Source organism: Pezoporus occidentalis, unplaced genomic scaffold (assembly GCF_034315485.1).
Source record: "Pezoporus occidentalis ecotype Australia unplaced genomic scaffold, CSIRO_AGI_Poc_V1 ctg76, whole genome shotgun sequence".
NCBI lineage: Eukaryota > Metazoa > Chordata > Aves > Psittaciformes > Psittacidae > Pezoporus > Pezoporus occidentalis.
Window position 1 is genome coordinate 2,439,186 of NW_026916115.1, and position 13,503 is coordinate 2,452,688.

The window sequence follows — 13,503 nt, forward strand, 5'->3', positions numbered from 1 at the left end:
TAGTAGTTGGGACCACCGCTGATGTCTCACACAATTTTATTTCCCTTGTTGAAGGGAGAGTTCACAGGACATTAAAATCTACTATAACGATGTGCATTTTTTTTTGCATATTATCCAGGTCATTCAGGTATACAGGCTAAACTTAACTTTCTTATTTTAACCACTTAAAACAAATGACTTAGTAAAGGACCACCTCAAGGGATTTAAATATAATGTAAAAGAAGCCCTTCAGTACTCCCCATGCTATTTAAAAAGACTCACTCTGCTTCCTTCTGGCATCTTCAGAATGTTTTCAGAAGAACCTGGAACCAGCTATTATACACCAATTTGTTGATTTGACCTACTTAGAAACAAAACCCTGTACAAAAGCAGTAAAATGCTCCTCATTCCATTTTTCTCTCTGACATCTGAAAAGTCTTCATGCATCTCAGTAATGCAATGTTAATATAAAAAAAGACTGGACCTTTTCCATCCTTTAAAGATGGTTCAGACACAGAACTTTAGAGGAAGGAGACTGCAATCGGGATTCTGAACTATATTTAGATTTATGCAGACATGTCTTATTGCAAATAGCCTAAGTCCCACATTTAATCTAGTGCATCAAGGCAACGACCTGTTATACCTCTTTTATCAGCTCTACCCTTTAACCTTTAGTTAAAAGTTATATGAGGTTAGTTCCCCTTTGTAATTTAATCCAACTACTGTACTTGTTTTTAGGGAGGGGAAAACTGGCTTTGGGAGAAAAATCCACTTTAATTAAAGAGGTCACCACTAACTTGGTCAAGGCAGGACACTAAGTTGCTGGCTCAGATCAAGGCTGAGGAGGAGCACCCTGACTCATAGCCCTTTGTTCTCCTTATTACCACATAATGTTAATATTTGCAAATCAAAGCATAATTTTGTTTCAAAATTTCAGAATATAACAGGTGATTTCTTTCTTCCTGTCTACTTTATATGACGTTGAGGGAAACTAACTGTGAAAGAGGCAACATGGGAAGAAATAACAGTGCCAGGACAGAGAAATTGCAAGGTAACACGGTGTCAGGGGAAATACACTGTTGCAGGCCAGCTCAGTTGGACATCTTAGCCATGCTGAGATCAAGGCTCCCAAGATACCACCAAAACAGGTGAAACAGGTTTACTGTGCTTTTGGCAACCCCAAAGAAGCATGATTAATGCATCCTTTGATGATGGACTAGCTAATTAAAGGATCTGTAGCGAGGGTGCAGTATTTCAGGTATTCTTCAACCGGGTTTCCCCTCTACTTAATGTTTCCTTCTCTCTGCAGTAGGATAGGCTATGAAGAATAAAGGCAACCCCACATCCTCACCCAAAACACCCTCCACCCTAGAGCCCATGCCTAGTTAATTTTAACTCCTTACTCCTGCTACACTCCCTAAAACCTGCAAAGTACAAATCTTGAGAGGCCCTAACCTTTCATTATTTACTCTACTGCTTTTCAGCTGATTTACCTGATGCTTAGTGGTAATGTCACAAATCCCCTAAGCACAAGCATGCACTTGTCCCAGATGTTTTCCCCACCATACGTTTTGCAAACTGACATCATGAAGCTCCCACAGCAAATCCAAACCCCTTTTTGTCAGAAGGGTAAAGCACAGGTGGTCTTCTCCAAAATCCTCGGAGAACAAATGAAGCCAGGAAGGATAAATAACCAGAGAAAATGTCTTTCCTACAGCAATGATAAACAGATATTTATAGGTCACAACCTTGCAGAAACAGGCCTGATAACATCTAATTAGCAGTCTCGCTGTGCAACTGTATTTTGTAACAGTAAATCCAACCAGACTGTGAGGAAAGGGAAAGTGGAATCTTTATATAACAATTTTCATTCAGTTTGATGGGATTTGCTTTATGTTACTGTTCTGTTTTGTGGAATTCCCCTCAGTAGGAATAATCTACTCACACAATTGATTTTATGAATTACAACTGAAATTCATTTCACTCCTATGGAGAAACAATTTACAAGGGCAGCAAAGATTTTTATTAATTAATTAATTTTTAATTTAAAATACTAAGAGTTCTGTTTTCTGCCAGAAGATGGGTGGAGAAGGTAAGGAAAGTTCATGTACCCAAGGGACTATTAACTAGAACCAACTTGGACAATACATTTGAGAAGCATTTCCTTCCAGCTACTGTAGATAGCTGTCCTTAACATGCCTTTACTTAAGCAGCCAATTTTCCACCACTGAGTACAATGAGATTTCAAAACACACACGAAATCAGAGTATAAACAGAAACAAACATCCACTTAGTGATATAACAAAAGAAAATACAGGGCAAAAACTTGAGCTTCTCTATTTTCTGTGTGTTAAAAACACACAGAAAGTGTGTTTTATAACTGCTAGTATTATCACAAAATATCCTGCTTAGCTGTCATCACAACGGTGTTCTTGAACAAAAATTATTTCTGGGGGTTGAGGGATAAATTTCAACCAATATTATCACACAGGGAACTGCGTTTCAGATAGAACAAGCAGCAGCAGATAAAGCATGAATATGCTGCAGCAGCAGAGATGGCAGGAGGGACTGGTGAATCAGGCAGAGCTAGTCCAAGCTAGCAGTACACAGCAAGAACATTTAAAATACTTACAAAGATCTTATCGCAGACAGAAGAAATAGCAAACATATGAGGGGCAGCACCAAGGAGTGAAAGATGAAGGAACAACTCCCGTTTTTCAAGACTTCTAATTTGTTAAAGACACAGTGGTGCTTCCACGTGGTTAGAGCTGGATGGTACCCTACCCCCCAGCCCCTGACGGATGTCAAACTTATTTTTGCAGATCTCTGGCGACAAAAACCATGCATGGCATCTTGTTCATTTCCTCCTTATTACTCAGTTTGCCAAAAAACTTTAAGCTGTGCTTTCCTTGCCACATCTACAGACCAGTACTATTTGTTCTGCTCTCAGTGACTAATAGTGATCATGGAAACAACAATACAAGGACTGAAAATGATATCTTGGCACCAGATTTGCTAGCCCTGAAGCAAGGAGACACAATGATGAAATGGGAAGGAGGAGGGGGAAACAATCTATTTTTTCTTTCCCAAACTCTCATGTGATTAAAATCCATTAAAATGCAAACAGGCTTGAATTTTATTTTATCCATCAGTGACCACACTTCACTGTCCCTGGGCTATGACTCTCTCTTTATGAATTCTCTGCACATAACAGGAGTCAAGCTCTAGGTTTAGAAGCAATCAATCTAGTAAACCTTGCTAAATACATATGTGTGTGTACATTTTATAATGATCTCCATTTTTCACATTGATTTACATTGATCATTGAAAAGTACATTCAGCTTCATGTTTGCTCATCTCTGAATAAACAAAGTGAAGGCTGTTGGGTATCCAAAGACAAGTGAGACATTACAAATGTAGACAATACCTATCATCACCCTGGAAGCATTTTTCTTTGAAATTATATAGCCATGCAGAAGTTATTCTGCATGGAGGTTGCTGTGTTTTCAATTCAGCCTGGGCCTGCTGGGGCAGGGAGGGCGTCTGATGAGGCTCTGTGCTGTCACTTTTTTCCTCTCCATATACTTGACAATTCAGAAATGTATGAATCAGTCAGGATTCCCCCCACACCCCCCCCCCCCACCCCGCTCCTGCACACTATAGTTTCCATTTCTCTGACAGATCTCCTTAGGTTCGTATGTCTAAACTCATATATAGCACACCTACCTGGAGATAAGTAAAACAAGTATATCTACATCTATTTGAACATGTGATTCCCCATTAAACACAACCATGTAAATCAGTCAGTGCACCAGCTGGGTTCATGATGAACAGGAATATTTCTTTCATCTGCAGACTCTGTCCCCTTTTGCTTCAGCAGGAAAAAAACCACCCACCCACACAAAAACCCACCACACTCCCAAAAACTGTTTAAACCTTTTCAGGGATGTACTAGTCTGGTGTTAGAAATTATAGTTTCCACAGTAACAGTAGGAAGGTGTCAGAAGCCTGGGCACATACGCTGCACAGCAGAGCTAGGCTGTTGCAGAGCTAGCGTCCATCAAATTCAAGATGCTACATAGGCACACAATAAATTGGTTTGGTTGCTAGGCAAACACAAATTTCTCAATTAGTACTTTTGAGCCATTCATGTCTTTTGTTAAAGTAATTCATACCTCCTGCTTTACGCATGAAATTCCCTCCAGACAAACCCAACGGCATTTTACATTTATATTTAAGGGCCTTCACTTCTGTTTATAGGCACGTAGCATCCACAGAAAGCTCAGAAGAAACTCCACAATGAGGAAGGAAAAAGGTATTGCCTGGAGAAAAATCTTTCCCTTTTGCAGCTATTAGAGTTTATTTAAGCTGGTGCTACTGGTCTGTCATTACAATGTGCTCTTTAGGCAGGTTTTGTGGCAACCTGCATCGAGCTCTCTGATGCTGCAGACAAGACAGCTAAAAGCTACCTTGTTAGCACAGCTAAAATAGTGGCTGCAGCAATCCCACATCTGCATGTGGAAAGGGATAAAAAAAAATAAAAATTAGAAAGTCATTAGCAGTGTTGTATCTAGTTGATTCTGTGATTCTATGGATAGACTTAAGGGCTAGCCCAGCCTGGAAGCTGCCTGGGGCAGTGCCCAAGCAGTGATGCCTTGGCAGCAGTGCAGTGATGCCCGTCTCAGTTACCTCCCAGCTGCCCAACCTTGACTTGTGCTCACTGGCACCTAAGCAGCATGCAGGAGGGCACCAGCCTGATTTTGAACATGTACAAGATGAACATGAGCAGGCAGTGTGCGCTTGCAGCCCAGAAAGCCAACCGTATCCTGGGCTGCATCAAAAGGAGTGTGACCAGCAGGTCAAAGGAGGTGATCCTGCCCCTTTACTCTGCTCTTGTGAGACCTCACTTGGAGTATTGTGTGCAGTTCTGGTGTCCTCAACATAAAAAGGACATGGAACTGTTGGAACAAGTCTATAGAAGGATCACAAGGATGAGCAGGGGACTGGAGCACCTCCCATATGAAGACAAGCTGAGAAAGTTGGGGCTGTTCAGCCTGGAGAAGAGAAGGCTGCATGGAGACCTCATAGCAGCCTTCCAGTATCTGAAGGGGGCCTATAAGGATGCTGGGGAGGGACTCTTCATTAGAGACTGTAGTGACAGGACAAGGGGTAACGGGTTAAAACTTAGGGGAATTTTAGATTGGATTTAAGGAGGAAATTCTTTCCTGTTAGGGTGGTGAGGCACTGCAATGGGTTGCCCAGGGAGGTTGTGAATGCTTCATCCCTGGCAGTGTTCAAGACCAGGTTGGACGAGGCCTTGGGTGATATGAGTTAGTGTGAGATGTCCCTGCCCATGGCAGGGGGGTTGGAACTTCATGATCTTAAGGTCCTTTCCAACCCTAACCATTCTATGATTCTATGATTCGAAGATTTGTCTCTGCAGGACCACAGTAGAGAAAATTTTGCACAGTCTTTTACTGACATATGTTGGTTTGATCTTGCCTTATTATTAATTATGTACACTGCTAGCCCACCAACTTTTCTTAAGTACCAGCCTGACTAGCTCACCCATTCCCTTGAGATTATGGATTAACAGTAAAATATATATAAAACTCTTAATGCCTAACCCCACAAATTCACAAGGGCCTCACCTCCCACCCTGCCAGAGTATTCAACAATTTCCTAGGCCCCCATGCTTTCTACAAGTCTTCAGGATTAAAAGGCTTTTACTAACACAGGTCACCTCTAACACTGAGACATTGTAAATAAGAGCCAGCTCTTCACATGACAGTTAAATAAGCAAGTGGGGGTGGAAGTCAGTCAGAACTCATGAAAACCAACATCAAGACAAATGATTTGGCTCTGTCACAGCAGACTGAGTTCTCTTCTTCTCCTGTTCCTTTTCAAAATTTTTGGTAAGAGTAAGTCTCAGTATCCCTTTGCACTACTATCTCAGTAAAGACTGTCATTGCAAGACTCGGTGGTTTGAACCATACTTGTTTTATCAAGCTACAGAAGGGATGACATGAAACCTACTGCCAACCACACTGCAGCCAGAAGCTTGCCCTTGCTAAGCACTACACACTCAGCAACCCCAGCCCGGAAACACTAGCACCTTATTACAGTAAACATGCAAGGCCTCATTGCTTAATAAAGCTCACAGAGGAACTGGTTACTAAGTCTATTTATACAGAACACAGCCAATATACTTGATCAGTAATGTCAAAAGAAAGTGTTGGTTTGGCAGGTTTTTTTTGTAGTAATTCATTAATACCACTTGCCAAAGCACCTGTGTCACTAAATAACTGAGGAAAATTGCTCCTATGTGTGACCACATTAAAGAGCCTTTTTTCTATGAAAATGCATTGTAAATTCACAGATGTGAGTAGAAGAAGATCTACAGCATCACATTTTAGGATGAGTGAGATGCAGCTAGAAATCTGACCATACCATCATCGCAGAGGCATGCAATAATCTCAGAAGACTTTAAGGTTTTGTTTGGGAGCTGTCAGAGTATGGGATGCTGGAAAGCACTTCAGTGCAAAAAGTTGCAAGCTAAAGTCAGACATAAAATGAATAAACTGGTCTACTTACAACTTACCACTGGACTCGTCAGTGTACTTTCATGCATCCTGCATTTTAGAAAAAGGGATGTGTCTGTGGCAAGGGGAGAGGGAGGGTGAGGAGAACTGGAGAGCTTTGCAACAGAAACACATCTCAAGAGCTAGATTCCAAGCCTCTTATAAAGACAAGGAACTATTAAACCAAGAAATAACTAATCCCCATAGACAGCATGAATAGCAATGTGTGGTGACAGCTGACAGAAATACATGCATTTGAGCTGGAAAGGTGTGTTTGCTCACTACCTGTTCTCACATTCATCTGGCTCCTCTGCACCAGTTTTCAGACAAATGGTTTTTGAGAAGGATGCTCCTGTACCAAACGCACACATTAAAATGACCAGCATATTCCCCACAAGGAATAAAGACAGAGAATGCCTGCTCTCTAAAATATGAGCTTTTTTGAGAAACCAGCTATTTCAGTAAGTTTTTTCACCTTCTCCGTACAAAACATTTTTTAACTTCACTTGAACAAGCAGTCCTGTAACTTGTAAAAATCTCTCTCGCCCACAGAAGACCAGATGTCTAACTTCAGCTTTCCTCATAGTAAGAACAAAACCACCCAGGGACAGTTGGTTTCAATGCTAACATGTCAAGAGTTTCATGCATTAGCCTGTTGTTTACATAAACAACTTCCTTTAAACAAATGATATTTTACAGGATTATGATGTATTTACTTCAGAAGAGTCTAAAGAGCCTCTTGAATAACTACCACAGAGAAAGTATCACCACAGAAAGCATACGGCTAGGCAATAATACAAGTTACTTAGTTAAAACAGGCGATCAAATAACTCTATAGTAGAGCAATGATATAAATAAAAGCACAGACATAATCTTGTGCATGTTTGTTTACTTCTAAAATGCCAATGCTTTGAGTCCTAAATCACATACTGTTAGCATTACAAACCTACACCATGCGTTATTTGGAGGAAAAAATACCCAACCAAAAACCACAACCCAAACCAAACCCCAAAGACCTAAACCCCAAATACTTTCCTTTGTGTTTGTTATTTTAAGGAAAAAAGGGTCAACATGCCTAGGAAGCTCTCCTTGTGTAAGCCTGCAGGCAATTTTCTTCTCACGTCAAGTTCCATTACGGGCCACATTTGTTGAAATGCAAACCAGGGAGCTTTGCCTGGTGAACGATTTACCACAGTAGAACTTACCCTTTCGCTAAAGGCCCTAAATGTGCATGCCTATGAGAGTTAAGGTTCCCATTTCCAGTGCTGAATAAGCTTAGGGGGGACTGAGTCTTCCAGGACAGCTGAACCACTGGGTACAGTTCCCCTTCCTGCACACTCTGACAGATGTGTTTTAGGCCTATCTTTAAAAAGAACACAGTTTCTTTCACATTTCCTAAGCCTGGGCTCACTTACCCCTCAGGGGAAATGGCAAGGACCAGCTCCCCTCCTTGGCTGTGGGATAGGTGCCAATATGACACAGGCACTCCCTAGACCATGAGCATCTCCTGCTGCCCTCCCAGGGATCCTGGCCCCTGGGCCTTGTGGCTGAAGTTTCCCTTCCCTGAGACTCAACAGTCGAAACACGAAGGTTTGCCAAAGGCTCCAAATCGAACTGCTCCAGACGTAGCTCCTCCTCCGGAAAGCAAACACTGCATTAACTCCTCCAGCCCGTTCCTTTTGACCCTGTCTGGCCTGTTATCAAAGGAAAAGCTTCTCCCACCAAAACTCCAAATCTATACTTCACCGGGATCCCTTTCTCCTAATCTCCACACTTTTACTCATTGGCTTCCTCTAAGAAAGCTGCATCTCTTCAAAGCTGCAACTTCCTACAAAGAAAACAGGTAAGACATCTCTAGGACACAATTACTCTTTCCTCAGATAATTCCCACATGATAATTTCTCATGATCAAGGTAATCAGAGATAATATTCTTGCATGTACCAGCTGTCAGCCTCCTCTGCACAGCAGCATAAAGTACAACATCCCAACAGTCTGACAGATACAGACCACAAAAAACAACAAAAAGCAACCTGGAATGCAAGACTCTGCCATTCGTTTGCCATGATTTCATGAGTCAGAAAATAGCTCTTACAAATATAAATGTCCACATTCATCCCACTGAATGTTAATTTTTGGATTCAGACAAAATGGCCTGGGGTTTAAAGAAATGAAAATCAACAGCCAGTACCAAAATGAGCACAATTCCCTGCTTAGAGAAACTATTTGTTAAGTGTCATTAAATCCAGATAAGCATAATTTTATTAGCTTCAGATATTATGGCTAATTATTTTGTGTTGTGTCCAATAAATATTCAGCTGAATAGTATTAGCCTACTGCCCACATTAAACAGGACAATGTTTTGGAGGAACCAGCAAAAGGAAATACTCTGTGGTGCAGGGTGGTAGTGGGGTGTTTAAGTGATACTCAAAGCTGCTGAACACCAGAAACGCTCCCCTGTGCATCCAAATTCCCCCTGTAATTTTCAATACACCAGGTAACACAATATTTACTACCACAAAGCCATACCACAGTTCAAAAGAGACAGACTGATACTGGACTGCAACATGTTATTTTCATAGTTATAACTCTACAAAAAATTACAGTCATTTTAATGCAACACAGGGTTAGGTAAAAGCAGCTATGTTGAATCTGTTCTGTCAATTGAAGGAAAATGAGTTTTAACATTAAGACTACACCTTGAAATGAAACATAGGGACTGTAGCAGATGGCATATAAACTGACATTTGCACAGCACTTACAGAATAAGCTCAACTGTGTGAAAGTTCCTTAATAAAATCCCACTAAAAATAAACTACTTAAGAGCAAAAGAGATTTGGGGGTGGAGGAAAATGACTCAGTAGAAGGACTTCTAAAATGAGAAACCGTTTTTGAAAACATGAAAATAGAAAAGCTGCTCCAATGTAATAAATACTGAATTCCCATCTCAGACAGGAAGAAACAGTTTTGTATTTTGGGAACTGCTGAAAGAAACAGAGTGCGGAATTGCTTCGGCTTTGAGATACGAAAAGAACCCAAATCTCCAAATAAGTTTATGTGGAGAGATACAAGAAATAGAAATTAATGAATCTAGACTGTAAAGATATTAAACAGAAGACGGAGCTGGAATAACTTTGGGGAATTATTAAAAACAAACAAACAAAAACCAACCAAACAAAACACACAAACCACCCTAAAATCAATTGCAGAAAAGCAAAGACGCAAAATATTCTCTGTCACTCTAGGCACAAAACAACTCTATAAATGAATAAAGCATGAAATTTATTAGAGCATGAAATTGAAATTAAAAGACCAAAGAAATATATCTTTATCCAGGTGAAGAAAGTAAAGGAAATCATCCCGAAGAAGAGTCTTTTTAAAAGTTGTAAAAAGAGAGCAACTGTGAAAGCTAAAAACATACTAAATAAATCTGTGTTTACCCTCATACTCCCACCCCTCTGCCTGAAACCAAAACAGAGATACCCAGGGAAGATATAGGTAATTGATTCAACCAAAGAATTATTTTGTCATCAATCTACAATTGAACTCGCACTGCCCTCAGATCCAGATAAGAAAGAACAGTGAAATGTGTGCTACCCAAGAACTCTCTCACAAACCCATTCTCAACAGTGTTGAAGGGTCACTGGTAATACTCAAACAATAAAAAAAGGTGCGTCAGGCTCACCTACAACCCTTGGACCCAAGGCTTTGTCTGTATAGCTCCTTATCCTTATCTTGTTTCTATTGAAAACATGGTATGTTCACAATCAACAAGTTTATCAGAATGACACTTCTCCTTCCTCAAGCTGATATATTTACTAGAAATTAAGATGTTTGTAGATTTCCTATGTTATAAGTAATAAATACTAAGTATAAATCATTTTACCTTCAGGCTTTACATATGCTAATGTAAATGCTGGCTCAAAACACCTGGTGCTACAAGTGGTTAGAAGTCAGCACCTGTGCACCAAAGCACTTCATTCACAATCAAACCCAGCCCAAGCTTCTCCTGTGAAGACCCATGCAGCACATCTGGAAAGAGCTCTGCTCTTCCCACCAATAGTCCACACTCTCTCTGTCCTCTTCCTACTAAAACCCAGGCTGTAGTATGTTGCAGAAAGCATGCCACATACTTCAGAGAGCGTTTTCATCCTGCCAAGGCTCTGGGCAGCTCTCCCAAGGTTCAGCATCTTTTCATCACCAAAGAGGATGAGTGAGTCCATCCAGCAGGGATTTCTACAGCCAAGAACTGATGAAGCAGTGTCTGAGCATGCTTCCTAGACTGTGAGACCAACTGGAAAATACCCAGATTTTATTTTTTTTTTTCCCTTCTCTTTTGAAATCCCACTTCCTTCATCAAGTTGCCAGAAAAACAAAAATTCCTCTTTTGGGAGGTAACCATTTCTTGAAGAAGGGGATTGCCCTTTCCTAGGCTTACACAGCTCAGCAGCAAACTCCACCAATTGCTACACAAACCCATGCAGATGACCCAGCCTCTGCAGTTCTGGTGCAGAGATAAAGCAAAACACAAGAGGTCAGGCAATTGCTGGAAGGAAGATAATCTTTTAAAAACTTGATAATCTGAAAGTATTTCAGAAGAAAGTGGAAATACCCTTAATACAATCAATGTGTGGAAGTAAAGGGCTTGGCTCCTTGGACAGAAGGGAGACAAAGCATGTGTACAGGTTCTCTTGATCAAATTCCACTCCAATGCCTCTCTCACTGTGTATTTAACAACACAGAAAAGATCTTCTTGGGTTTTAGTCAGTGACATGAATTTCTGTCCAAATCCTGGGAGGCCTTCTATAAAGCCTTTTCAAGTTCAACTGTTCGCATACTTAGGAGAAACCCCATGTCTCACACCATCTCTTTGCTAGTAAAGTGCCTGAAGCACTTTTACCACAGACTTCAGTTGCCTGAGGATTTCTGAATTTTGCCTGCCTTGGACAGGAAAACAGAATCCATTTTACTGGATTTTTCCTTGAACAGTAGCCAGGACTGTAGGCATGGGAAAATATCTTTGCACACTCAAGCACTAAAACTGTCAGTGGACAATTGGGTGACACCTCTTCCCCATGGTATTCAGAAGGAGAACAAATTTGGTCACTTTTAGCACCTAGATTTTGATGCATCTTGTGATGCTTGATCACATCAAGCATCTAGACTGTGGTTGCACAACAGACTAGGTGTATTTCCCTTGCCTCTTTTCTTTCTAAGTTACTCCCTCAGACCCGAAATCTAAACTCCAGGAGTTCACAAGTTTTGCCACTGTTTTATCAGGTCTCAGCATACAGTAATGTGTGGGGCAGGAGACTCTACCCAAAAGCCCCAGCTAACCCTGGGAAGAGCAGCTCTTCTTTAAGGAAAAAATAAAACCAGTGGTAAGCTATTAGTTGTCTTATGTCCCACATAGCAGCGTGAGGTATCTCCAGAGAGGAGCCTTCAACACCAGAGCGAGAGGAAACACAGCGTCCAGCAGCCTCAGTTCTGAGCAATGAGAGCCACCAAAGCAGCCTCAAGCCCTCACCAGGCCTTGCCCATGAGCTGGCAGCTCAGCTGATGTGAGCAGTGACTCACAGGGGGGAGCTCCAGGAGGGACCTTTCCAACCCTAACTATTCTATGATTCTATGTCTTACAGGGTGAACTAGTTTTCTTGAAACTAAAATGTTGTCTACTTGAGGATCAGAGGCTGAACCTTTGAGAAGACAAAGGCTGAAAAGGAATTCCACAAAGGTGTCCATCCTACCAAAAGCTCTGAGGTCCCATGACAGCAGCTCAAGCAGGACCTGCCTGTTTCAGGCAATTCTGTGGGTAACTGCATCAACTTTATTTCTCCAAGAACCTCCCTGGCTACAGCTTCCTCTCTTGAGACAGTTTGACTTTTAATCTAAGTCTCATTGTTTTTCTCTCATTTCCTGAACTGTGATTCTCTTTGCAAAACCAGTTTTGGCAGGCTCAGACAGAGGTTTCTCCAGTGCCAATGAGCCAAAAGGCTTTGTCATCATCCCATAACTGACATGAAGTATTTACCAAGTGGTGGCTCCTTACAAATAACCCTTTTCCTCTGTTCATTTTTCATGCTACTAAAAGCAAAGCATCCCAATAACCCAGCTAAATGACAATACTTACAAAATATGAGAGCCGTTTGATATCAAAGTGCACCAGAACAGGGCAAAAAAGGAATTACAGTATGCTCTCCACATATACTTCAGGAGTTTGATCCAAAATGCTCATATCACATAGAATACCTTTCCAGTATAGCTTGCTAGTGGGCAGAAGAGACCAAACAGAAAAACTGCCCCAAACAGTCTGCAACAGCAATGCAGCCTCCCGGGAAGTCTCAACAACAGGACCCTGCAGCATAAAACGTTGTTTCTAATGTGAATGACTGGAGAGGAATTAAAAAACCAAACCTACCAACCCTCAACAAAAAGCCTTCAACAACAGGTGTGGGGGGAAGTACTTCCATTACTATCTCCTCTCCCCAACATGTATTCCATACAGTTTAAAAACTGTCATGAAAGCAAATTTCAATTGAGAAAGGTTTTGGAGAAACACAGTCAGTGACTGTACACAACTAGGTTTGAACAGACATAGTCCTTCTTAGCTATTTCTGCTCTTTGACCATTTGTTTCTGGTTTAAAGACTTCTTCCAGTAGCAAACATAAGCCTGTCAGGGACACCCCACTGTGACTGAAAGACTGAATACTCCTGTAGACTGAGTATATTCTTCTTTCACTACTATCACTACTACTCTACTACCAAGGTTAGTTTTTTTGACTACTGAGGACTTGTCTCAACTAGATCCAGATGTTATTGGGCTTTTAATATGAAAATCCGGAGAACCCTGGAAAGTGCTCAGGTTTTGGGGAGAAAGAAGGTTTATTTTTGGTTTTATCACGAATTTAAACTTTGTGAGGTTTCTTCAAAGCATCGTCAGCTAC

The 13,503-nt window shown here is 41.1% G+C and overlaps 1 protein-coding gene across 9 annotated transcripts in view; it reads right to left on the reverse strand.

Moving 5' to 3' along the window:
* RASAL2 (RAS protein activator like 2) overlaps window positions 1–13,503 on the reverse strand; it is a 185,577-nt gene that overhangs the window by 111,567 nt on the left and 60,507 nt on the right. The gene's annotated exons all lie outside the window — the stretch shown is intronic.